The sequence below is a fragment of the Cheilinus undulatus genome, linkage group 18 (assembly GCF_018320785.1).
Source record: "Cheilinus undulatus linkage group 18, ASM1832078v1, whole genome shotgun sequence".
Classification (NCBI taxonomy): Eukaryota; Metazoa; Chordata; class Actinopteri; order Labriformes; family Labridae; genus Cheilinus; species Cheilinus undulatus.
In genome coordinates, this window is record NC_054882.1 from 17,202,204 (window position 1) to 17,229,028 (window position 26,825).

The 26,825-nt window shown below is 40.8% G+C and overlaps 1 protein-coding gene across 3 annotated transcripts in view; it reads left to right on the forward strand.

Moving 5' to 3' along the window:
* The first annotated feature begins 468 nt into the window (after positions 1-468).
* The window catches only part of fndc3ba (fibronectin type III domain containing 3Ba), a 171,339-nt gene continuing 144,982 nt past the window's right edge, over positions 469-26,825 (forward strand). For 2 of the 3 annotated variants that reach the window (XM_041813262.1, XM_041813264.1), the window contains exon 1: positions 844-960. The gene's annotated coding sequence lies outside the window, so the exon portion shown is untranslated. Of the gene's footprint in view, positions 567-843; positions 961-26,825 lie in introns of those variants that run through there. The other variant, XM_041813263.1, reaches the window with a different exon arrangement.

The following is a 26,825-nucleotide window of genomic DNA, read 5'->3' on the forward strand; positions in this document are numbered from 1 at the left end:
TCCTCTTCCCTACATTATCATTTAATAAACTTAGATAAATTATCTTTGTTTTAAATTCTTACTTTTATTTAGGCCATATACACACATAATATTTCACGTCTAAACAGCTGTGTTTTGGATCTGTTTCTCTGTTGTTAGCATTATTTTGTGCTTAATTTGCAGCGTATTTAGAACTTTTTGTGTTTTTTGTATCATTAAATAGCCTTTTAATCAAATTTAATTGGTGTTTATTTAAAAAAAAAAAAGATCAGAAAGCATTTAGAAATACTACGTCTCCTCTTTGTTCCTGATTAACTTTTTGAAACCATGTTTTTAAAGTTTTCTCGCTGTTCCCATTTATAACGGAGCTGAGGCAGCAACCCTGTGCTGTTGTGGCTTTTCTCAGTGCGCAGGGTCTATTACGGTAAAAGGAGGCGGGCTCTGACCTACATGTGCGTCGCGTTTTGATTGACATGGCGGAGTCTCGCAGTACGCGTCGCGCCGCGCCAGCAGACAGTCAGGACCCGACCCTGGGAATAAAAAAACGCGCAGCTCCGTCTGTTTGAACATTATTTTATTGCAACGAGGTGAGTTCTTTTACACTTCTTTCACGGTAGTGAACAGAGCCCGCGAACTAACTGGCTGTGGAGGTCGATGGAGTCGATGTTGAAAAAGTTTTCGAAGTGCGTGAGTGAGTGAGAGAGTTTGGAGAGCTGAGCGCTGACGCCGGCAGTCTGGGCCACTTGGCCAGCGCAGAGGAAAAAGGAAAACTGCTTCAGCGCAGCGGAGGAGGGGGGGGAGAACCGAAACTTTTAGAGCTAATTATCTCCTGTATTCTCAAAGAAGCAGAAAAGCAAGAACAGGGAGGACTAGCTTTCCACATAAGTCGTGTGCTTGTGTCGCCGGAGACTCCTCTTTGTGGTCCCGATTTCTCCGCTTTCACCAAAGAATGTGTTTTTGTCTCCGAAGACTTCAGATGGAGTGAGTGCGCAACAGGAGAAAAGCTCTCCTCTTTGCTTCGTTTCTGCTGTAAAATCCTGTCGTTTCTCCTCGACTCGCTCTGTGGAAATGTTAGCTTGTGTTTTTGCAGCTCGAAATCAGGAAATGAGCACTTTTTATGGCTGGAAAATAACTTTGGAAGGGAAGATGCTGAGGCAGTCAGATTTGACAGAGGGGGTTGCGAAATCATTGAATTGCCTCTATAGGGGGTTATTTAGCATTGGATAACTGTTAAGGAACACTGGAGGGGCTGTTTTAGAGCAACTTTCCATAGAGTTTGTGTGTGGTTGCAGTATGCAGGAAAAAAAGGCTTTTGGGAAGAAAAAATCCCAACTCCAGCATATCCTAGCATTCCTTCCAGCCAGTCTCTCTCTCTCTCTCTCTCTCTCTCTCTCTCAGAAACGACTACGTGTCTGTCTGTTTGTGCAGGGAAGACAAGCCTCTCTCTCTCTCTCTCTCTCTCTCCCTGATGCAGACGTGGAAATCAAACATTGGACTCCTGCTTGAAACGATCGATTATCTCGGCCTTCCACGTATGCCTACATTTTTGTAACACAGCCACAGCTGTGTAATAAGCCCTTTACACCAGAGAAGATGCACGAGATGACTCTGCTTTGTGGTGCACTTTTTTTTCCTTTTATTTTGAAATTTAATGACAGGACTCCAGGGCTATTTGTCACACTGAGTGGTTGGAGGGGTGTCAGGGGGGATAATTGGGGCTATGATTTGGGAATCACATACCCCCTGCTGTGCATGTGGGGAATATAGGCTACAGGAAAACACACACACCTAATCACACACACTTTTTCATATGGGGGGAGAGAAAGAAGAGAGGGGGGGAAATCTGATCCCAAATACATGACGTCAGATGGCATTCCTTTAGTGAAAGGCTGATGTGGCCTTGTATTTTTTTTTCTAAGATAAAAGGATTTTTTGAGGGATTTTGCAGATGAAATGATTGGTTTAGCAGCTGCAAAGGTGCCTTTAGGTTCAGGTGGGAGCGCAGGAATTCTCTCCATGGTGCATGAATGGGCAATTTATTTTGCTTCCACAAGTCAGAGGCATCAGAGTGGTTTAGCATCAGGAAACCGTGAGCCAAAGTGAAAGATGGGGGCTAACTTTCAAATGCAACTTTCTGGAAGTTTTCTACCGCTAATGAGGTGATGCTGGAAAAAATGGCATTATTAGTATCCTCTCTTTCTTCGGTGTTATGTAACTTTAAGATGCAGGCAGTAGCTTCATCTGCAAGGACTTGGGATGGGGATCCCAGGGTTGGTGGTTCAAGTCCTGGCTGCACTAAGTTTGGAGACTTGTCTGGTAGCTGGCGAGGTGCCAGTTCACTTCCTGAGTACTGCCAAAGTGCCCTTAAGCAAGACAAAAAACCCAACCTCTCAGGCTATATAGGCAGACATTTACATCACGGATAGGCTGATATTTACAGCTGATGTAGGCTGGTGTTTACATCCGGTACAGATCAGTGTTATATGGCTATTAAAGGCTGATATTTACAGCTGATATAGGCTGATACTTCCAACCGATAAAGTCCTATATTTCTGTCTGATATACACTGATATAGATGAATATAATAAGCTCATTTAGGCTGATATTTAAAGCTTATATAGGCTCATATTTATAGCTTTATAGGCTGATATTGAAAGATTATATAGGCTGATAAAGACTGATATATAAAGCCAATTTAGGCTGATATTCACAGCTTATAAGGGCTGATATTTTAAGCTTATATGGGCTGACATTTAAAGCTTATATAGGCTGATAAAGGCTGATATATAAAGCTTATTTAGGCTGATATTTACAGGTGATCTAGGCCAATACTTAAATTCGAGATAATCTTATTATTACAACTGATACAGGCTGATATTTAATGTAATGTCAGCTTATTATTACACCTAATACAGGCTGGTATACAGCCAATATAGGTTGATTTTTACACCGGTATTTCTAGATAATATACGCTGATATTTAAAGCTGATATAAGCTGATGTTTACAGCTGATATATCATTTGTAAATACTGGTAGAATTTGTCATATCTGCTGATAACAACATCATGATGCTGATATCGTGCATCCCTATGTAAAAATGTTATTTGCAGTAATACTGCTCAATCTTTTCATAAGACTATGAAGTGTAAAAGTTAGGTAAACTGTAACATTAAGTAGCTTTATTTATAGCAATAAATTCAGACTTTTACATTTCATTTATTTCACATGCCCATATTGTGATAGTGATCAAATTGTGATCCACTGCACAGCCTGACCCTGATTTCGTTGTCATGAAGTCACATTTCTAGATCAGACCCTTCCTCTAATTCTACAGTTACTTAACTCTCTGCTCTGCAGCCTGGGGATATTTCTTTTCTGACTCTCTGGTTTCATTCGGGGTTGTTTGTTGAGGCCTGCAGCTCGACTCACTGCGGAGCTCCAGTGTGATTCATGTGAAACAAACACCGAATTTGCAACTGATCAGCTCGTCACAAAAGGCATGGAAATGAGGGATCTTTTGTGAAAGTACCTGTACAGCCTGACGTTCCAGGTGCAGAGCTGATCACAGAGGATTAAAGGTGCAATCCGTACTTTCAAAGTTTTTTCCCCTTTGTTACTCATATCCCTCTTAACACAAGCTGGATGAGGTTAAAATCACTGCAGCATGTTCTCTGAGAGCTTTAAGCCTCTTTAGGGTGAACATTTATACACTATTAGAATGTAAACAGCTCATTTGCTGACATTTGAGAGGATATGTAGGCCCTTTAATGTTCTTCAACTGCACAGTGTAAAGTGATTTTAGACATTCTTGTTTATGGGAGTTTTGTGTCAACCTTATGTGCGGGAGATCGAGGAATGTGTTGCTAGAGGATGCACAAAAGTAAGCAGGTGATTTTACCATCTGATGCAACTGGAAGCAAGTTTCAGTCAGCCACTTATAGCATACGGTGAGATCTCAGTACTTTTCAAATGACAGTGCCATTATAGAGGAGAAAAGCAAGGCACTGTAGGAGTCAGGTAAAAGCAGGGTAGCTATTGTCGCTCTGTCGTTCCCATGAATGGAGAAAAGGGTTGAATAACACTTTATATAAGTTGACCTGTGTTCTGTAACCATTACGGCTTTGTCACACAGGTACAACCCCGTGTCGGGCTGTGGGATGGAAATATGTAACTTTACAGCTGCTTTGTTTGATCCCACTTAGGGTTTGTTTTATTCCACTCAAGTGCCTGAACAAGAACTGGGGAATGAATGCAAAGAATTCAGAGGAGAGAACAATTTTAGTGTTTTTTTTTTTTGTTTGTTTGTCTGACACTTTTCCGCCTCCGGCAGGTGAAATTACACACCAAGATCGTCATGAAGTGACTCAGTTTGTTGTCTTTTCACATAAAAGTTGAAATATTTCGCCTCTTATGTTCCAAGATTAGCTGTTTTAACCTCAATGAGGACATTTCTCTGTTCCATCCATGTCCCCTGTAACTTCAGCTCTGTCCGCTCTGATTCAAAATTCTGCCCCGGTCCGGTCAAACCTTCAGGTTGAAAAGGGGGTCAGGGAAGGGCTAGGATGATGCTCACCTTTGTATGTGCGTTTGTGTCTGTCCGGTAAACTAGAACATGTTATCCGAGGGGTAAAGTTTCCCAGCAGTGCTTGTGTATCAGGGGCAGGAGCTGGAGCAGATCTAGAGTTACACAGACGAGACAAAGCAGCGCTGGAAAGGGTTGTGAGCATGAGAGAGAGAGAGAGAGAGAGAGAGGTGAGGAGCAGGGACCGAGCTTCAGGTGTTTTTGTGTTGATTTTTCAGAAGCCAAGCTTGTTTGTATAGATTTGGAGAGCACTGGTGAGGCCTTCTACTGCCTAATCTTTGGGGTTGTCTCGAGTCCACACCAGAATTTTAAACTTGGATATCATGCTTGGAAAAAAATAAACCATTTTTGGAAACAAATAATAGGTCATTTAATATTTTATATACCAACATTGCAGGCAAAAAACAGTGGAAAAATGAGTGTTGCAAATGTTTTCATGTAATTTAAGACAGTTTGCGGGAGTTTGAATGCATTTTTCATGGAGATGGTCTCATTTTTAGAAGGCAGCATCAAAAAAAGTTTCCAAATATCAAATTTTAAACTTTACCAGTCCTAATGCCGCAAAATTGATTTTGCATGCATTCTTAAACCTTAGATCTTAAACTGAGCTGCTTTCCTTTAAAGATAAACCATCATTAAAGTCTTTGGATGTCACTTTAACATCCCCTGTGTTAGCATATTGCTTCTTTAAAGGTTGTCAAAGTTGCCTTACATGGGACACAGATGACCTGGGTTCAGGTCCGGCTCCTTTTCTGCACGTCCCCCCAACTCTCTCTTCCCTGTCTCTGGTTCTATGCACAATCCTCCTCTATGAATAAAGGCAAAAAAAGCCCCAAAATCTTAAAATAAACAAAAAATTTCAGTACTTTTTGACACCTCATGCTTTAGAATGATTCATTTCCTCTAAAGCGATGATCATCAGTGTTGCAGAATATTCAGTTATGTTTTAAACAAAAGGCAGCTTTAATATGAGAACACTGTCTAGATTGCACAAAAACACTGGCAGTATTTTGCTGCTGAAATATTGCCAATGTTTTTGTGCAATTCAGACTGTGTACGGGAGTTGGCCTGCAGCCTGTGCTTAGAGTTTTGGTTATTTAAAACAGGAAATTACTCACAATTAGGTAAGAGAAGTTGCTTTATTTTGTCCTGGGTTAAAACAGTTTGATTTTAAGTAGTTTGAGTCTGCACACACCAAATAAAGCATCTATTAACCCAGAAAAGGAAGCCGAAATTCTTAAACGTTTAAAAGAACTCTTAGTTGGCTGGTATTGGATGGTTATATGCCTTTAACCTCTATGGAGACAACCATCAGACAGTTTACAATGTGTGCAGCTAATCATCCAAAATGTCTTCTTATTCAGAAGTGTATTCATAAGGATTCTTTCAGCTTAGATCAGCCTCCCATATGAGGATATTTCACTCCCTTAAACTCTCAATCTACATGACTAAACTTTGCAGTTAGTTTAAGTTCCATCGGCCTGTTCCTTTAAGATGTGACTGGCTCAGGTTCGGCCCCTGCTTCCTGCCTCCCTCTGAGCTGCTGACAGGACAGTCTGTGATTGGCGGGCTGACCGACGGAGGCGTTGTCACCCTGTGAGGTCAGGAGGTTGACACCTGGAGTGCAGCAGGAGAGTTTCTGCAGATTCTCTTCCTCTGGGGTCTGTGACTCGTCTTTCCTGATGATGCACAGCACACTGTGGGTTCTCCACAGCACATGTGGTGGTGCAGACCAGTGGGAGGTTTTTCTTTGGAAATAGTCGGTGTTGGAGCTGCTGTGATGTATGACAAGAGGTTAAAGCAGTCTCATATGATATTGAGTTACCACAAATCTGTGTGATGCTTATTTAAAAATCAGCAACTCTTGGGCACGATCTCTGTCGGTGAAGTAATGGGTTTAAAGGATAATCTTTTAAGCTTCTTTTTACTATAATTAGAGGTTTAATAATATATTTATTTATGCATTTATATTTTATCAATAGTATCTTTACTTCTAGACCTTTCTTAGATTACACTCTTGACTGCAAACATTTTTGATGGGGTTGTAACAAATGTCATGCGGTGTTGCTTTATGTGTTTTTCCGTGATGTGAGAGATGTCACTTCTATGTCATCATTTCACCAGCAGATGCATTTAGAAAGGCGTGCAATCACATTCCTCGCAACTTTTTAAAACTCAGCAGTATGTGAAGAAACTTTATTGATACCAAGAGAAATTCAGGGATCTTAAAGACATCTTAAAACATCCACTCCCCCTTTGCGTATGTTCAAAAATGAAAGATAGTTAAATGAAACCCATGCAGAAGTTAGAATTAGACCTATGGAGTAGTAGTTCAACTTTAACCGGAACCTTAGTCCATGCCAAAGTTACATAATCCCACCAAACGGTGTTTTTCACTGCTTGTATACAGACATGAATCCCTCCAAGATTAATATCTGTATACAGAAAGAGGTGCTGCTTTGATTCCAATGCTGCTACAGTGTGTTTAGTCTGATACATGAAGACTTTATATACAGATTTTTTTTTTTTTTGCAAAAAATGCATTACATGAAAGGTTGTAATAGGAGTTTGAAGCTGTTAAATGATGCAGTAGAGATTCATAAGCAGATTTGGCTTTTTCTGCATCTCCCTTTTATATTCCACCTCTTCCACCCTTCTCTCTCTCTCTCTCTTTCCACACATTCCTCTTTCTTTTTCTGCATCTTTCTCTTCTCTTTCTTTTAGTTGGTCAGTATTCTGCAAGAGTAACGAGACTCATTTTTAATATCAGTTGATTCATTTTTATTTTTTTCATTTCAAATTGAAAACTCAGTTGTCATGACTCCTCTGGTAGAAACTAAAGCTGCAATCACAAACCAGCATGTTCATGAAGATACTCGATGAAAACAACTCCCTGTCATATCAGCTGCCTGATGCTTTCACTTTCTCTTTCCCAGCTTTTTTCCTCTCTGTTTGTGTCTGAGCTGGATTCCTGTCTCTCTTTCTCCGTGTGTCTTTCTCTCCCATATGAACGCTGGCGTTTTGTTGAAGTATCCCAGCATCTCATGTTTGCTTGGCACGGAGCTGTAATGTTTACCCTCCTCCTTCTCCTTTTTCTCTCTGCCCCCCCTCCCCTTTCTTCAGAGCCCCCTTTTCTGTCTCCCTCGATAATTTCCTGCATTGTTGACAGTTGATTTAGAAGAAGATAAAAGAAGCCTTTCAACTTCTCCACCCTCTGTCTCCCTCCTCCTCCACCTCTCCCCTTGCTACCCCCCCTCCCTCATCGTCGCTTCTCATACAGCAGGATGTTTCATGTCAATTTCTGACTCCAGATTCACACCTTTCAAGTCGAAAATGTGAGGACATGCTCTGAATTAAACTGAACACTCCTCAAGGGCTGTCGGTGAAGGTTACTGAAGTTCTCTGCTACCTTCGACTTTTTTCTTATGAGAAAACAAATGAAAGAACATTTTTGATTTCTAGTGCAACAGGTAACCCAGGAAGTCAGTCCCTTATTTGATCCTGTAGTAGTTGGTTATGGTCATGGTTAAATGCATGGCTCTTTTTATTTGCTTTGCTTTGATTCGTTTATCATGTGACTGCTGAGTTTACAGCTGTGAAAACAAACTCATGGTGACATCTTTAAATGTCTTAATCCTTCTGGAAAACAATCCCAAACCCAAAAGCTTCAGCAGGAATTCTAAAGTCTTTTTAAAATATTGATAGACTGTGTGTGAGCATAAAGAAATGAACATCTATGCCATCATATTCATGCATTTTTTACAGGAGTTTTCTTGCAATTGCTAGTAACTGAAAATGAAAAATTACCTAATATTAGGAGCATATGACCTATATTTTTGTTGCTGTGGTGTCTAAACAGGTGTTGATTTGTCCTGTAATGAAAATAAAACCTGCTACTCTGCAACTCTAACATGCATACGGTTAACCACATGTAGAAAAGCAATGCAGTACCCCAAATCGGTTTTAGCTATTTTTGCTTTGCTTTTATTTTTTTATGCAAAAATGTATGTAGAGTCTCAAGGCTTAACCGAGTTATAGGCGTTATTTTTTAGGACATCCTGGTCTATCAGAATATGTGTGCTGCAAATATGTCAGATATATGTTTGAAAAGCTTTATGACCAAAAAGACCAAGTAAAAGAACAAAACAGACATCAAGTCCGTCTAGAACTTTTCAAATCTGACCCATATCACAATAAACGAGCCTTTTCGCATCTGCATTTATTCCCTACAGGCCTTTTTATCAGGAGAAAAAATATTCTAACAAACACACAACTATCTCTGGAAAAACGTTTACACATATTTGGTATTTCAGTGCTTAAAATGCACATTAATCCCATTTTATGGGTGCAAGCATCTTCATTATTTAGGCCATAGGTATTTTTTACTTTCTTAAACTTGCAGATGACTTTCTTGTCTCTCATTGATCTTTGGCTGACCATGAATAGTCGCTACCACCAAGAAAATAAAAGAAGGGACAGCAGCATCCTGATTGGTCGACATGCTAACAGGAAGTAAGCTAATAGCAACACTGCTATGCGTTTCTTTGTGAAAAACATATAAATAGTCAAATAATCATGGATGCAATGTTGATTTGTAGTGTCAAAGCTCTGAATAAACACTGCACTTTGCACCTGAATTTAAAAACTCCTCATGTAGATTGGCAAAAGCTTTTAGATCATAGTTTACTCCATAGAGCTCTGTCTTATGGTTCCTGAGATACTGTTAACAACCCATGCAAGTCCAGTTTTTTTTTGTAAATATGGCATAACCATAATCATGTTCAACTGCTTCATCTACCTTATGTTCATCACCCAACTGCAAAACTGCATATAGGTTTATAGTCATAGTCTATCACCAAGCACCCTTTGCATCTTTCTTTCTCTTGTTTGTATTTATAAGTTAAGGTGTGCAATGTTCATAGTGTGTATTTATAATGTATATTTTTGTGTACTAAGAGAGCAAAGTTTACCCACAGTCAAATTCCTCATATGTGCACACATACCTGGCCAATAAAGCTGATTCTGATTACAGGGTAACAGCTTAGCTATTGAGATTAAATTTTAAATCAGATTTTATCTTCATGGAGGACACCCTCTCCTTACTTAAGGCACAGCCTGTGCTCGGCCCCTCCCACTAGATAGCTCTCACTTTAATTTGAGTGAGGAGCAAGCTCGTACTCTGGTTAGTTTGAAAAGTAAGAGCTAAATTAATTAAAAGGTAAAACAGCCACTGGTTTTGAGGAAGAGGACCTGGAACAATGCAAAATATCAGTTAACCTTCATGACAACATGCCAGATCTAATTAATCATCTTCAATTCAGGTGCAAAGTGGTATATGTGAGTGTTTCACAAAGTGGGAATACTTTAGTTTGGGGTTGCAGGCTGAAGAGTTTGGAAACTACTAGTATATCATAATAATGATATCAGTATTAAAAAAAAATAACCATGATTATGACAAACAGTCACAGAAAAGTATTTCCAAGCTGAAACTATTGTCACGGCTGAAAACATCTCGTTGTCAAAGTTATGTCAACTGTTTTTAATGGCGTTCTGCAAATTCTATTATAAAATCAGTCAATAAAGATATAGTGAATGATGAAAGCAATGGTCAGTCAGGAGTTGTGATATCACTTTGGTGCAATAGAATAAAATCTGGACATGAAAACAGAAGCTTCTGATGAAAAATTTACAAGGAATGTCAAAATCTGTCGGCCATGATTGCAAAGTGAGTTCAGAGCTAAACACAGTCAGATCTAGTCAGCTCTGGATCACAGTGAACTTTAGCCCTGTACAGTAATGTTTAAGTCTTTGAGGTAATGTTATAATTTTTTTGCAAATTTCAGCATTTTTTTTATGCCTTGTTGCATTTGAATACACAGCAGTTGGCTCGTGATGCAACGAGTGACTTCATCAAAAACTTTCACTTCTCTAGTTTGAGTCGTTGCTCATCACTCGGTTTCATCCCCTCAGTTCCTGGCAGCAGCTGCAGCGGAGTGACAGAGCAAGAGGGGAGCAGATGATGAAATAAAGGGATTACGATGGAGAGATAAAATGTTTGGAATCCAGAAATTAGGCTGTCAGAGTTTCTCAACAAGTTCTCATCACTTGGAGACGTAGCTGCTTCCACTGGCTTGCTGAAGAGCTGCCTCTCATGTGGGTGTGTGTAGTCAGGGATCGAGCTCATACCTGTGCGCACACACACACTCACGGTACAGACTTAACACACATGCATGAAACATACTCACACACAGAGCTGACTTTACGTGCCTGCATTAGCATGCCAGGCGTGTTGGTGTTGCTAGTTGGCAGGTGCATGGAAAGTTCCGCCGCTTGTTAATGGCTGTTTTTATGCCTGACTGTGAGCATTATGAGAGTGTATCTCAAGTGTCTGCTGCAGGCTCGGCTTCAGGTGTGTGTGTGAACTGAATCTTTAACTGAACTCTTTTTTTTATTATTACGGCTGAAAGTAGAAAGACATGCACTCAATTTAAAGCATGCTTTATTTTTTATGTTTCAGAACACCTTATATAGAGCTGTGAAACTAGTATTTGCCCCTTTTTCATTTCTTGTTTTCTGCATATTTGTTACACTTAGCTTAATGTTTAAGATCCTCAACCAAAATTTAATATTAGACAAAGATAACATGAGTAAATACAAATGCAGTTTTTAAATGGTGATTTCATTAGTAAGTGGGAAAAAAAGCCATCCAAACTACCTGACCCTATGTAAAAAAGTAATTGCCCCTTAATCTAATAACTGTTAGTTCCACCCTAGGCTGCAAAAAATGCAGGTCTTTAGATGTTGTTCAGGATTCTTTTGTGACCTCCTGGATGAGTTGTCGATTCACTCTTGGAGTCATTTTGGTAGGCTGGCCACTCCTGGGAAGATTCACCACTGATCCAAGTGTTCTCCATTTGTGGGTAATGGCTCTCATTGACTTTCACTGAGTCAAATGAGGTCAGCAGGTCTTTAGATGTTGTTCTGGCTTCTTTTATGACCTCCTGGATGAGTTGTCGATTCGCTCCTTGAGTCATTTTGGTAGGCTGGCCACTCCTGGGAAGATTCATCACTGTTCGTACTTTTCTCCATTTGTAGGTAATGGCTCTCACTGACTTACACTGAGTCAAGTGAAGTCCGCACGTCTTTAGATGTTGTTCTGGGTTCTTTTTGTGACCTCCTGGATGAGTCATTGATGCCCTCTTGGAGTCATTTTCGTAGGCTGGCCACTCCTGGGAAGGTTCACCACTGTTTCAAGTTTTCTCCATTTGTGTATAATGGCTCTCACCATGGTTCGCTGGAATCCAAATGCCTTGGAATGGCCTTGTAAGCCTTTCCAGACTGATAGATGTCAGTAACTCAGATCTTTACCCTATTTATGTGGGATATCTTTGTCTAATATTAAATTAATTTGATGATTTGAAACATTTAAGTGTAACAAATATGCAAAAAATAAGAAATCAGGAAAGGGGAAATTACTTTTCCTCAGCTCTGTATGCTTTTGCCTTGTAACACATGCTGCATGGTGTCGGGTTAGCAGGACCTCAATCTGTGCCTGCTTAGGGAGGAAGTATGTGTTTTTTAATGCGAAGCCACATGTTTTATTACTTTCCCTTGTGAAGCCACCCTCCCCCTCCTCTTCTGTCCCCCTTACAGGGCATACAGACACACACTGACCCCTCCCTCCCCTCTTCTCACCTCATCTTCCCCCACCAATCCCTGCCCCACATACCTGCCATTTCTCCTCTCCTCCTCACAGATCATTCCCCTTCTTTTATGTGGTTCTTAAAAAGATAATTCAAACATGAAAAAGCAACAAATAATAGGTTTTGCTTGATGACTGAAACCACCACAGCCAGTGTGACCAACAGGAAGGGATGTAACGATATGCATAAGGAATGATGATGAATAAAGAAAGACTTCAGCTGTTGTAGGTCTGTTAGTCCAGCCTGAAACTCCACTAACTAATTTGTTCAGAGGGTTTTGTAAAAAACTGTTTTGCACTGGGAAGAGGCTTCCATCTCTCAAGCTCAGTCAGGTTGGACAGGGACCATCAGGGGACATCTATTTTCAGGTCTCTCCGGAGAGCTTCAACAGGGTTCAAGTCAGGGCTCTGGCTGGGCCCCTCTAGGACATTCTCAGAGTTGTCCCTGAGCCACTCCTGTGTTGTCTCAGATGTGTGCTTAGGGTCACTGTAATGTTCGAAGGTAATCTTTCAGCCCGTCTGAAGCCCTAAGCACTGTGAAACAGCTTTCTCTCAACCCTGACCAGTCTCCCAGTCCCTGCTGCTGATATCACCCCCACGGCATGATGCTGCCACCACCATACTATACTGTTAGGATGGTACTGGACAGGTCATGAGAGGTGATGTTTAGAATTGAGGCCAAACTGTGCAATCATGGTTTCAACAGACCAGAGAATCTTGTTTCTCACAGTCTGAGAGTCCTTCAGGTGCTTTGTGTAAACTCCTGGCGGGTTTTCATGTGTTTTGCACTGAGGAAGGGCTTCCATCTAGCTACTCCACCTTAAAGCCCAGATCGGTGTGGGGCTGCCGTGATGGTTATCCTTCTGGAGCTTTGTCCCATGTCCACACAGGATCTCTGGAGCTTAGTTAGAGTGACCATCAGGTTCTCGGTGACCTCTCTTACCAAGGCCCTTCTAGCCGGATTGCTCTGGCGAAATGGGAGGAACCTGAACTAAATTTCAAGTTGTATTTTTCAGCATATTGTATTATCTATTTCTAATAAAAATAGATGGGACCAACTATGTTTTCCTTCAGCTGTTCTAACTTCCCTGACCACAGGAGAAAAGGAAGGAAAAGGAAGCACTTAAACCTCTTTAAGCACACCTCACAGTGACCCATTTTGGAAAAGCTTTATTTACTTTAACAATATTTTTTAAAATCCTGCTTTTATGGGTTGAAATTAGAATTCTAAGGCTTGGTGTGGCTATTTCTCCCCTATTTTCCTACCGTCTCCCCTCCTCGCCCTGAAGCCGGACCCCCCACAAATCACTAAAACATCCCAAACACACACATAGACAGGCACATCCATGGTCACACACCCACATCCCCAACCCAGTGTGTGAAATCCTGAGGCTGATTGAGGAGGAGGAATGTGACCCTGTGACCCCAGGCTGTGGGGAGGGGTGTTATAAGTGTGTGTGTGTCTGTGAGTGTGTGTTTGATGATTGTATGTACACTTTCCATTGGCTTTCTCTTCCCACAAGTGTCCTCTCTCATTTTTCAGTCGTTTCGGATGGGTTAAACGGCGCTGCCTGCTCCCTGAGACGCTCCCTCACAGACATTCATAACCAAGGCGATGGGTTAGTCATGGAATTAGGCATGTAAAGGAGCATTCATTCATGATTTCCCTGCTGCGTGGTGCTTTTAAAGCTCCGTGTGTTTGAGAGGAGATCTCACAGACTGGGTTGTTGTCTTGTCTGTGAGAGAGGAGACAGGTTTCTCATGTAGGTGTGACTAAATAGTCTTTCTCTTTCAGCACCCACCCACCTACACACACAAATACACCACCCACTGAGTGAGCTTTTTCATGGCCCATAAAACGCATGATCTGAACGTCTCTCTGAGGTTTTCCAAACTCACCCATCCAAGAATTTAACTTTCTGTGCATCCATCTGTTTCTATGAGTGTGTTTTTATGTGTGAAAGGAGGTAGTATTCACTTCTTGACTTGGCATAGCAGTCTTAATTAAGACTCCTGGCATGCGGCCCTGATGGAGCTCGGCGTTAGCAGCAGGGACGTGCTGTGTGTGCAGGACGGGCGGCAGCAGGTCCGCTGGCACCGAATGTGGCCTCATTGTCCGCGCTCTGCAGTTTGTCCTCCTTTACTCCCTTCTTTACTCCCCGCCTGTAATGTAGAGCTGATTATGAAGATTGTAGGTCATTGCAGTGAAGTACACAGCAATGCAACGAGGTGATCGAGCCATAGAGAGGTTAAGTAGGTTTTACCATGAACTGAACAGCAAAAGTAAAGGAAATAAGTCACAAAAATGACATTTTTTTTGTTGCAGCTGTACTTTCAGGAACTTTTTATTCACTTTCACCTCCCTAAAGTTCTCCTTTGGATAACATTTGCGTACACAAACAGAATATTTCCTCATTTCAAAAGTGAAAAGCAGCTTTGGTTCATTAAGAATTTCCTTTTTTTTTCAGCATTTTCAGCTAGGGCTGGGTATTTCGCTCAGCCTCACAATCGATAAACATTGCGATATAGATGCCATGATATGATTGATATCACCATATACAGGCTAAAATACGATGTATATCTCCATACTGGGGCCATGATACATTGCATATCACTAGGTTCAAGGTTCACAATACAGAGGCCACAAACAATACCTGTTGCCATACAAAGGACAATATGTATTGTGATGTATTGTATTGCGATACAGACACCACAAGAGGATACATAGCATGATATAGAGGCCACAGTACGATACGTATCATGAAACGGAGTCCACAATAAAATATATCTCATGATACAGAGGCCATGATATAATTGGTATCACTATACAGTAGCCACAATATCTTTAATGATACAGAGGCCACAATAGTATTATATCACAATATAGAGGTCATGATGCAATATGTATCTTGATACAGAGGCAATGATATGATGCATATCGAGATAAATAGGCCACGATACGATTCTTATCAGGATACAGAGGCCACAATATGATACGTATCGTGGTACAGAGGCCCGGATACAATCCGTATCATGATAAAGAGGCCACGATATGATACATATCGCGATACAGAGGCCAAGATACCATATGTATCACAATACAGAGACATAAGCTGCAAATGGAGAGAACTTGTAACAGTGATGGACCAATGAGAAATAAACAGTGTTACTGATACTCAATAAGCAGCTGCCTGAAGCCTTCATCTTTAGTGACGCTGTACAGCAAGTCCTAACAAATGAATCATAAAGTGCTACTAATGATCTCCTGATCCTACTAAGAAGAGGAGGAACTTAAGAGTGTCATTCAATGCTGGGTGAGCCTAGCTGTTGTTGTTGACTGCCTGATTTTGTGCATTGAATATTGGTGCTGCTGCAGTGTTTTACCTTGTTTATTGCACAGTTTGCATGACTAAGTCCAACTTGACTTTCTTGTGTTAATGAAACCTGAAATAATCCGGTATCTTTGCTTATAGTCTTGCTGGCATAAACATAAGTGAGTACCAACTCAGTTTAGCATCTGCCGCCTTCTGTTGGCTTGTTAACTACATCATAAGGGTTGTGTATTTAAAAAAAAAAACACTTGGAATATTTCATTTACCTGAGTCTGTATCAAAATACCGGTTCAATCAATACATTTTTGCAGCAAAGTTGTTATACTCTATACATCATGATCAGATATTCCAGTGTCAGAATAGTTTACCCGAAATCCAGCTTTACTTGTTTTTGTGTTTTTCTTCATCAAAATAAGAATGAAGCAAAAAGATTGTTCTCTTCAAGACAACAGTTAACACTTAAGCTGTTTTCCCACATGCATTCCTTTAAATTTCTAGAGAATTTCAGGCCAGCTGCCCCTGAAATCATCCTTATCTTGCTATCCATACATGCACCTCACAGCGGGGGGACTATCTCTGCTGGATGGGAGGGTGATAGGGTTCTCCTGAGGCAAGGCATGATGAAATAAGAGTGACCTAGAAGTGGTGGATGAAGCCACAGTCTGTTATTTAAAGCTATAGTGCCATTATATCAATGCTATATGTAGTTGGACAAAACCAAAATATTAACAAAAGAGTAGAGAAGAACAGACAAATATAAAACATAATGCACCAGTTTAATTTGTGTATGGAGATCGCACACGTCCCATGCATACAGTCTACGTCTTCATGGGACCTATCGGGACCCAGTCTATTCCTGATTGCAGGAAATTAAAGTCACCAACCCCCTCCCACTTGCTTGTGGTAAATTCTCCTGTTGTCCTGTTCTGCTACATCAGCTTCACAAGGAAATCTGGGGCCTGGCAGGAGAAAGAAGTTAGGGCTCTGTAAGTAGAGTCGGTCATCTTTCAGTTCCTGCAGTCACATGATGATGTGTCCTTGGGCAAATCTCTTAACCCCAAATTGCTCCCACTGCTATATCAGTGGTGAGTGAATGAGTATGGATGCATATGAATGGGACTGGCTAATACTGCTGGCTAGTTTGCATGGTAGCCTACTATGTTGTCAGTGTTTGAATATGGAGTGAAGAGGTGTGGGTAAGTGTGACCTGCTGCATAAAAAGTGCTTTATGTATATGGAAACTCAAGTCCATTCACCAAGTTGTAGGTGAAAAATTAGTCTGCTTGCATTCACACATGCAGCTCACTCTAGAAACTCCTTTCTGAGTTCTGTGCATGTGTCAAAGGTGCTTTAATTGGCACCTTTAAATCTGAGGGTAGGTGATAGCTAACATGCGATATTTGCAATTAAATAGTGTGAAAGCAGACACACCCCTCCATCATATAGGAGCATGAGTCCAGTATAAATGCCAAGGGAGAAATGACACTGTTGCAGTAAGGATGAAATGAAGTTTTTTTGTGCAGCCTATTATCTATTATTCAGTGCTGAACTGGTAATATCTAATATGAGTAAGGTAATGGTAGCAGTGCAGAGTGTTTTATTTCTAAAGATTATTGGGATTTTTTAACCTTTATTTTGATAGGACAGCTGAAGAGAGACAGGAAACATGAGAGAATTGCACCAAACAGTGCCAGGATCAGGACTGGATCCTGCGACCACTCCGTCCCGAACTTTAGCCTCTGTATGGGTGTCTGCAATAACAGCTGAACTGGTCTGAACCAATGCAGAGCTTTTAACATAAACTGAGGGTTTTTAAACCTTATAATTATAATTAATAATAATTCTAAGGTTTTCTTTGTTTATTTATTTTCTTTCTTTTATTGTTCTCATGGACAACTGACTACCTGTGATAGTGTACCAACTGTGGTGTAGTACGGTTACAGTTTGGGCTATAATAAAAGGAGGACAATGAAAGAACCAGGGCTGTCAAGATTAATCAAGTTAATCGCAGTTAACTACAATCCACAATTACTGCTCTGAATTTTTTTTTTTAATCGTGATTAGTCACTGATTTATTGTCTCTTTTAACACACCACGATGAGGCCATGTCAGCATCTCCCTGGAGCTACAATTTTACTTCACAAAAACAGCTTAAAATGCAAAATAGTGGAATTTTAAGATGTGATTAAAGGGTGCAGCTAATCATGATTAATTACAGAAATTCTGAGATGACTGCGAATAAAATGTTTAATCTTTTGACAGCCCTAGAAAAAATATGCAAAATGAAAAGCAACATAGAACTGACTTGTGCAATTATGGCTGTTACATGATTTATTGAGCATGCCGTGACACTGTCACACAGTTGTCTGGAAACAGCTGGTGCAGTTGTTACTCGTGCAAAATCACCACTCGTGTATGACAATGAAGGACTGCAGACAGGATGAATACAAATACTGTTACACCTCTTATTTTAATGGAACTTTAAACAGGTCTCTTTATCTTAAGACCGCCACCTCCTGGGATTTATAAATGCCAGATGGCTATATTGTGATTCCCATGTAGTTTTTAAGCCCTAAGCAAAAGCACACCTTACATATAGAAATATACTCCTGGTGCAAACAGCATCCTAATGCATCTCTAAAATACATGACAGTGACATATACTCAACCATGCATACATACACTTAAATCCACAAGCTCTTGGAGCCCGATGTTTGTTCTGTGAGTTTCCTTCTGTGGTATAAGTTTGGGTTTTGGGCTTTTCCTCCAGGGACCCATTAGCTGAGATGTTTATTGTGGACTGTCAGGTCAAAGCCTCACTAAAGTGTAACTTTTTTAACTGTAACCAGAAGCCATATCATAACCTAAATATGCTAAAAATGCATGCAAACTAAAACCATATCTCCATCCTTGTGGCGTGTTGGTGTGCAGTCTCAGGATCAGCTGTAAGTTCTCTGGCCACAGTGTCAGACTGAAAGTATGGCCCTCTGCCTGCCAGGGTAAACAATGTATTGTGCGTATGTGTGTTTATGCATTTGTGTGCATGCTTGTTTTTGTGCGATGGAGTTCAAGCATGCCTGCGCTCCGATTGGTGTGTGCTCATGTGGGTGTGTGCATGTGTGCCGATGTGCGCAGTGAGGAGGAAGTGGCTGTGTTTGTTTAAACTAAGCACGCTCAGCCATGTGGGACAATTTAGCGGGAATGAGAACCCCACACCTCCCCTCCTTCCACATGCCTCCACTATTCTCCTCCCCCCACTCGCTCAACCAACCCCCCAAAACCTTCTGAATGGGCGGCTGTCTTTTGAAGGCTGAAGGGTTGTTTGGGAAGTAGGGCCTGTAGTGTTGGGGTAAGGACGGGGGGAGGAGTGCAGACAGGTTAAAGCTGCACCAGGAGGAGGAGATAAGGAGGTAGAGGAAGAGCACTGGTGCAGAAAAACTAGAGTGTCACTAATGTGCATTGGGCACTGCTGCTTTTAATGTAAAAACCATGCAACCACGAAAGCCATACACAGAACACGCTGCCTTATCTGAGCTGCCACTTGAAAGCATCCATCTCTGCAGGCAATGCATCATATCTGTTCTAAAGAGCTGCATTACATGGAACTAACTACATTTTATAGCAATAAAGAAAAGACTGAAAGGACGTTTGTGTTTGAGAACATACAGACGAGACATGAAGGAGGATGTTGCACTAATGCAGAGCTGATTCTCCTGTTAAATGTCATGCCAGCGTGATATTGTCATGGCTGGATTGCAAATGAACATGCGATGCACGTGTCAGGCCTCCCGAGATCCACGGCGTGCGTCGTTTACTGATTATGAGTGAGAGAGAGGGAGAGAAAAGGCAGACAAAGAGAGAAAGTTTGAACCCATTAAGAGTTCATTCTGTCTTTGTATCGCCATGGTGACAGGGAGGAAAATGACCTGGCAAATCTATTTAAATGATTCATAACAGTCTCGAGTGCTTTCTGTTAGTCTTTCTAGTGTACCTGTAATCCCTTTAGACAGATGGATGGTAGATTTGTCTTAATACTTGACCTTATATCAGTATAAGGTCAAGTCTGCAGTGCTGATACTAACCCCCATTCTCAGCCTGATTCTGATTTTGATTGGTCTACAAATAGCCATAACCAAAAAGCATGGTTTATTAACATCTGTCCAGCTTTGCTCAGAGTCATGACCCCCTTTTGCAGCCACAACAGCCTCCACTCTTTTTTGAAGGCTTTGAAGGAGATTCTGGAGTGTTTCTGTGGGAATGTGTGCCCATTCATTCTGTAGAGCATTTATGAGGTTGGATGAGAAGGCCTAGCTCACAATCTCCGCTCCAGGTGCTTGATTGGGTTGAAAGGGTTGTTGCAAATCCTTAAAAAGTCCTTAATCAAAAACATTTGAAATTTAAGGCCATAAAAGTCTTAAAAAGTCTTATTTTTTTAACCAGTGAGAGGTCTTGAATTTTAGATGGCACTTTGACTAAGACACATCCTTAAACAATCTTTGCTTTCTAACCATCTTCATCCACAAATTGTTGCATGAATATTCCTCATATCTTAGGGATTTCACTGTTGGCTGTTTTTAATTTTCTGGGGAAGGACCCCAAGACCCTCTCTGATTTTATCTAACTTACTTGTCATGTAATAAACTCTATAGTGTTGTGAAAATCTCATCAAGTTCTCTAACATCTGAGCTACCAGATTGCCCAAAAACTCCTTGCAGTTCACCCATATTTTAACAAGTCTCCCCTTAACATTATTCTGATTTTTAAAAAGATAAGATAATACTTAATTAATCCCCAGAGGGGAATTTCTGGCATTGCAGCAACACAACAAATAAGAAAGGTGGTAGAATACAATAGAATTTGAATAAAAATAAAATAAATTAAAGCTAAAAAAATGTAAATAAAAAAGGACAGGAGGTATATACAAGTGCATTTTTTGCAGTCAGTAGCAATTCACCCTTTACAGAGCAATGAAATGATGCAAAAAGGGTCTGATAAAAATGAGATATTATATTCAGAGGAGTAGGATGTGCAGATATACAGATGAACAGGGCATTTTGGTATTGTAGCATGAATATTAATGAACTAATTAAAAAAAGATGTGTGTTTAAAAGTTAAGGTGCAAAATGTTGTATAATATATGCAAAATATAGTAGGCTATATATATATATATATATATTCATATAGTATAATACAATAGTGAAACTGTGTAGAGTCAGCTCAGCACACCTGCAAAAATGAGTTCTGATGAATATCATTGTATAACATATTGATAGAAAAGAGGCATTAAATCTACTAGAAATCATCAAATGTGGGTGTTTATCCCCAAAAATGTATTTCGCCCTTTACCATTTGACATTTCATAAACCGTATTTAAATCAGAGAATTCAACCCTGGTCCGGTGTATTGAGAAATCTCATGGCTTTCATTTTTGACAGTTTCCTGTGCAAAAAAAAGCTTTTGTAAGTTTTTCTCTTTTCAGTTCTTCAAAATTCTTAAATTTGAGTTTTAAAAATCTGCAGGAACCCTGCGTTATGGTCAGGGCCCTGTGCAGGCCAGTAAAGTTCTTCCACACCAAACTCAACAAACCATGCCTTTATAGTCCTAATTTTGTGCACTGGGGCACAGTCGTGTTGGAATAGAAAAGGGCCTTCCCCAAACTATTGCCACATAGTTGGAAGCATAGCATTGTCCAAAATGTCTTGGTAAGCTGAGCATTAAGGTTGCCCTTCACTGGAGACAAAAGCCCTAACCCAAACCCTGAAAAACAGCCCCATACCATTATCCCTCCTCCACCAAACTTCACACTTGGCACAGTGCAGTCATGCAGTTAACAGCATCCACAAAATCCAGACTCACCCATCTGACTGCCAAACAGCATGATTTGCCAGTCCAAAGAACATGTTTCCACTGCTCCACAGTCCAGTGTGGTATGCTTTACACCACTCCATCTGATGCTTGGGACTGGACTTAGAAACCCATTTGTGAAGCTTCTGCTGCACATTTTTTGTGCTTACATTACTGCCATTGAGTTTTGCCTACCATGTGCCTCAGCAGTCATTGACCTCTGCGATCTTGTGTGGTCTTCTGCTTCGTGGCTGATTTGCTGTTGTTCCTAAATGCTTCCACTTCCTTATAATATCATTTACAGTTAAATGTAGATGGAGGAAATTGCTTGAACTGTCTTATTGGACAGGTGGCATCCACCACAGTACCATGCTTGAAGTCTCTGATCTCTTTAGAATGACACATTTAGTATCACAAATGTTTGCAAAAGGAGAATGCATGGCGAGGTGCTTGATTTTATACACCTGTGGTAACGTGTCTGATTGAAAGACCTGAATTCAATAACTAACAGGTGTGGCCAAATACTTTTGTCCAGGAGACTTGATGTAATTGCAAAACACTAGAAGCAAAGCTTGCACAACACAAGAACACCTGAAGGCAAGCATTTCTTAAGAATTTGGGCCAAAGGTGAAAGATCATTTAGGTTCAGTGGTGCTATGACTGCAAAAGAAGGCTCAGGGCTACAAATATTCAAGGATGAGGATTCTTTAACAATTTGAACGTGTCTGACTCTGTTTCTTTTAACTTCACAACCCCCTGATATCTTATGTGTGCACCCAGCCAATCCCCAGAGCGAGCCAAACTGGGCCTTTAGTCCCCCCGTTTGTCGAGCTGGCCTCCACGTGTGGCCACTCTGAGCCCTGAAGATCCGAGGTGTTAGCGGCGGGGTTTGCTGTGAGCTCTCCTCAGGCTCAGCGCCGCTTCTCTCTGGCCTGCAGAGCACTCAGCCTTCAGCCTCCCTGGATCTGACAGAGGAAAAGTCTGAACTGTGCTTGGACAGGAAGAGGGAGAGATGGATAAGAGGGAAGCAGAGAGAGGGAGAAAGAGGGAGTGGGGGGGGGGGGGGGGGCAAAAGGAGAAGAAAAATCTGGAAGCGATGCCATGAAGAGTGAGTCATGTTCATGTGCTTGTGGGAGAATAGCCACTTCCTCTGTATTAGCAGACATAAACACCAACAAAATAGAGCTTTTTCTTAAGGCAGTCTGGCTCATTGAAGGGAACATTAAAGCTGCAGAAGGCCATGAGGATGGCAGAGATGTTAAAGATGACACAAGTTTTTAATGTTGATTAGGCTGTGGTGGGCTTGTGTTTGTGCCTGTAAATGATTTTGTTGCGTGTGTGGTCACCAGTTTGTGGAAGCAGGGCCTTGGGACATCTGTAAGTCAAAGGAGCTCTGAGTTTGAGGATAAAGGAGGAAGAGTGTAGCAGTCCTGGCTGATGTAACTGGTGGAAACAGCAGCGTCTGTGACTGGGAGATCACAAAGTCACTTTGTCTCTCTCTTTGCATTGCCTCTGCTTATACTGACTCCTACACAAAGGCGCACATTATTTCTCAGGATCATTTTCTCCCTCCTGCTCGTGTCTTTTACTCACACCAGGGTTGTCACGATACTTGTTAAAATTGAACAAAACCACATCAACAAAGACAGAAATCTAAAGAATCCAACACTGGGAAATTTTATGTCTTTAATCTCCAGAACTTCCAAGAAAACCACATGAATACATCGGCCACACTCTTATATTAAAATAAACTTGCAAAGCAGATGCATTGGCCATTTTTCATGTCTTTCATTAGGCAGATCTAGTTTTAAATGATTGTCCCACGCCTAACTGGACCAATCAGTGTCATTTGTAGAGAACCAGGAAGGTTCAGGCAGGGTTTAGTTCTACCATACCTTGTATGGGAGTTTTCCCAGATGAATGTGAGATACATTTATGCGATAGATATATGAAACATTCTATCTTAACCCTCAGGTGGTGAAAAAGAAATCCCTACACTCAGGGTAGAAGTAGCCAAAAGTGGCGGCATACATACATAACAACGAAAATACTACACAGTGATGTTTTTCCACCTTCTTTGCAATAATTTTTTAATCAGGTGTAGACCTGATTGTAAATATCAAATGTCAAATGATTTTGGGGTATTTAACCATGAAAGTAAAGTGCAAAAAATATTTTTTAAATTTTAAAAACACAAAAAGGAAATATTTTTATACACTACATGCATGATGGATGCCCTTATGTATGCCTTGATTGCAACTATTCTTAAAATCTAAAAGAAAGCATGAAAATCAAAGTTGGGCTGTGATAATTCCCTTCAAAGAAATCTAATTTAAAAAAAAAAAAGACACGAAAGTTATATCATTATTAATGATAGATTAATACAAGTTTATGCAAAGTAACGGGATTAAAAGTCAGAATGATGACCGAAAAGGTTGATATTATAAGTAATTTGATTATGATATACAACTTTTATTATTTTATCTCAGTAGTATGACTATCATGATTTTCAACGTTTTGTTTAGTAATTTTCACTTTCTATCATAATTTTGAATTTTTAGGTTGTAATTTTGTCTTAAATCTAATCATTTTGACCATTTTTATGCCATAATTATGACTTTAAATCTCATAATGTTGTCATTTTATGTCATGTTTATAACTTTTTTGTAATTATTACTTCTATCTCAAAACTATGACTTTTAAATCTCATTAAGTGGCTTTAACTTGTAATTAAGAATTAATAATCTCATAACTACTACCTTAATTTGTCATTATAACTTTATTTCATAAAATTGTTTTCTAAGTCTTAATTTAGACTTTCTCTCTCATAATTGTCACTTATACTTTCTCATTATTTGGACTTTTTGTTTCATAAAATGACTGACTTTCCCATTATTTAATTTTTTTAACTGTTGCATTACTTTCTTTTTTTTCCTTGAATTGGTTGAAATTGGCTTCCATATGATCCTGAGAAGAAGATTTTGTTTTTTACTGTAAGGTATGAGATAAGTTAACAAAAAAAATCATATTTTTACATCACAAACATCAGGGTTTTACACTTAAATGAGCACTAAAAGGGTTAAGTTCCTTAAAATAATCAATATATGCGTTTTTCATTTAACATAACTATTAAAAACTAATGCAAACATTTTGAAAACTATTAATCCATATTGTTCTATGCGTATGGCATCCATTTTTGCCACTTACGCTGCAAATGCAACAACTTCTTAAAATCTTAAAATAAAAATGCATCAAAATCATTTTTCCTTATTATTGACATATTGAAGGCTGTGATCATCTCCCGAAATCCAGTTTGCATGCAGTGTAGAAAAAAGGTGTGTTTTTTTACATTACAAACGTCTGGTTGTTTTTGTTTCAACTGGCATTGAAAGGGTGAAACCTTTAAAAAAATGAAATAATTTTCTTATACTCTGTGCGAATCAGATTTCCTGGAAGGGATGAGTGAATACATCCAAGAATTCTTTAATAATGAGCAACAAGTCTGTTGTTGTGTTTAATTTATTTTTATTTTAGGATTTAAATGAAGTGTTACAATAATGAAAACAGGAAAAAGCATGCAGTTTCCCTTCATGACATATATGGAAAATGACTGTCATTTAGTGATGAACAGGAAAAACTGCAAATTTGAAGCAACAGCTCCAGTATGAAAGCCTCACATCATAAATGCAGGTTTTACTATGATGGCTGGTGGATCAAAAATTGTGGTTTTAATGGGTTTCAATGGGGCCTTTTTGGTCATCAACAGGCTGAGTGTAACAAAAATTGTACAGAGCTTATTTTTGATCGTTACAGGTTCTGATATTTGAAATTCTGTTGAAAAGAAACTTAAACTATCATCAGTGTATTTGTGCAGTTTGGAAAGTATTAGCCAGCCACCCATAGCTCTTTCTTTCTATTAAGGAACTTTTAGATTAAAATGTTCCTGAAGAGCTGTTGTTGCCTTTAAAGCTTTGGCATTTTTAATGCTTCTGAAGCCGAGGATCGGACTGCCAAGGTCCCTGCCTTCAGCTGCCACCCAGCTCACAATGCACCTGACCTCTATGGTCCCTCCCACACGTGGGGAGCCCATGGGAGGGGGGGCCCACATTGCCTCTTCAAGCTGTGCCCGGCCGGGCCCCACGGGTGCAGGCCCGGCCACCAGGCGCTCGCCATCATGCCCCACTCCCAGGCCTGGCTCCAGGAGGTGGCCCCGATGACCCGTGTCTGGGTGAGGGAGACTGGAGTCCTCACGTTGTTCTGCCTTATGAGGTGCCTCCTCGACGCCTCCCTTGTGAGGTGTTCCAGACAGGTCCCGATGGGAGGAGGCCCCGGGGAAGACCCAGGACACACTGGGGAGACTTTGTCTCTCAGCTGGCCTGGGAACCCCTTGGGATCCCCCAGGAAGAGGTGGAAGAAGTGGCTGAGGAGAGGGGAGTCTGAGCTTCCCTGCTTAAACTGCTGGCCCCGCGACACGACCTCGGATAAGCAGAAGAAGATGGATGGATGGTTGGATGGATGGATGGATGGATGGATGGATGGATGCCATCTTTAATGCTCCAGAGATGCAGAGATTGTTTCACTTAAAAAACAAAAAGAACCAAAGTAGTAAAACTTGTGACAGCATCACTAACAGAGGAGAGAGAACCTGGATCAGCTTTTCTCTCTCCTCTGGAGTTACGTCGTGGCTACGTGGCAAGCGTTGGACTGTCAGGGCCTCTGCTGTGGGTTTACTGCCTGCTGGCCCCCGGCCCAACCACACACACGCACACACAGTAACACACACACACTTCCACAGCCAGCCCACAGCCGTACAGCTGCAGGAGGGAGGGCTCGCTGGCAGATGCACACATCTGCTAGCTAGCTGCGCTGTCCTGGAGTGAAGCTAACAGCTAAGGCAGAACTCCCAGAGCGACACAGGGCTGATTGTAAACGCTTCATGAATAGGAGTCTCAAACTCTCTTAACTCGACTCTTTATTTGCCGGACTCATTCAATTAAGTCAGCCCCACACGCACAGACGCACGCTCTCACAGGCTAACAGCCTGCTGTCTGTGGTATGGTAGGCAGGACTAATGTTTGTTCTGGAGCAATAACACAATTAGAATTCCACACATTTCTTTCTGGCCCCCCAGCCCCCCCTGCTTGTTCTCCCCTCTCTCCTTTCCTTTTTGCCCTTTTCCATCCTGCCCTTCTCTAAGCTGCTGTCAGTTCCCTGCAACACTGACGGACAACAGATGATATTGATTCAAAAACACCAAACTGCTTTATTTTGTACTCCAGGCCTCTGCAGGTCACGTTAGTGTATTATCCTGGCACAGCTCTCCTGTTCGGTCCACTGCTCTTCCGTTTAGGGTTTGATGCAGGTGATCCTCCTCTGTACCAATTAAC